A 1,435-nucleotide genomic window follows, 5' to 3' on the forward strand; every position below is an offset into this window, starting at 1 on the left:
GCGTCATCTATATCCAGAGGAGATGCACGTCCTTCGTGCTTTTGTAAGGCGACGATAATCGACGCAGAAAAGTAGGGTTCCAGTCTTTTCACTAGCACTATGGGAGACGCCCACGGACTCTTCGACGGCTGGTTGATGTTGTGGCGTAGCATTTCGTCGACCGTTTATTACCGGCCTCGCGTTCTCCCGTCGAAACTTGGTTCGTGCTCTGACGCAGCGGACGGGCATACTCTTCAGTTATAATGCGCTGTTTGGCAACTGGTCTTTGTCAAATTCGCAATGATGACGAGAAGCAGTCCTTGTATTGTCGGAGCAGCACTTTGATCGGTTCTTCCCTAGGCGGAGGAAGACAGGTGGACCTCGAAAGCTGGTTCAGGAACTTGCGTTGTCGTTGTAGGTTCGGTAGAATCTGTGAGGGCGAAAAGATCGCCCGCTTCCACAATTTCTTCGATAAAGACGACTGTTCTGCCTTTGTTGACGTGCTTGTACTCGTTGTTGAAATTTACTGTCAGACAGGAGCTGTTCGCCTCGATGACTCCTAATTTCGTGGTTTCTTCGGTGCCGACAGAAATGATGACTCTGGAGAAGGGCAGAACAGTGAGCTGCGTGTCAAGCACATCCAAAGCGTGGTTTCCCGGCGGTTGTGGGGTTAGCGACTGCGATCTCAGGTCGATGACGGCATCGTGGTGACTTAGGAAGTCCATTCCAATATCTTGCCTGGAGCAATGTTGTATGATTACAAAGCTCGCAGTATAAGTCGGTTACTGATGCTGACTCTTGCGGTGCAGACTCCAGCCGGCGTTATTAGATGGCCTCCACAGGTCCGGATTTCGGAGCCTTGCCAAGCAGTCTTAACTTTCTTCAACTTCGTGGCGAACGGTCCTCTGACGACCGAATAGTTGATCCAGTGTCGACGAGGACGGTGATATTGTGGCCGTCAAACAGTACGTCGAGGGTCGCTAGTCCGTCATTTTGCGTTTCGGTTAAGTCACGGCGTAGGGTCACGGCTGCTTCAGCTTCTTGCACTGCTTCTACGTCGCGTCGTCACGTTAGGCCACGAAGTTTCGTCCTCAGTGCTCCGTTTGGTTACATCGTGTTCTTAAAGTTTCGTCGCGGTGTCTTCGTCGCGGCGGATAATGTTTCTATTTCGTCGTACAGCAATCGCACCTACATAGGTTGCTGCCCTTAGTTTTCCGGATATGGGCTCGAGGAACGGCCCAGGGCCGCTGTACTCCTGTTATCACTGAGGGGACCGGTAGCGTCCTGGCGACAGCGAACGCGACGAATGTCGAGGTGTTCATTCAATCAGCGATGTCGCATGGCCGCTCACCACGCTGTGGACGCGTTGCGTTGACGGCGAAGCCTCGTAGGCCCATCTGGCGGTGGTGGCAGCGGTGCTGGGTGTGGCCGGCTTCCCCGCAGTTGTAGCAAAGCG

This window comes from Rhipicephalus sanguineus, unplaced genomic scaffold (assembly GCF_013339695.2).
Source record: "Rhipicephalus sanguineus isolate Rsan-2018 unplaced genomic scaffold, BIME_Rsan_1.4 Seq406, whole genome shotgun sequence".
Taxonomy (NCBI): domain Eukaryota; kingdom Metazoa; phylum Arthropoda; class Arachnida; order Ixodida; family Ixodidae; genus Rhipicephalus; species Rhipicephalus sanguineus.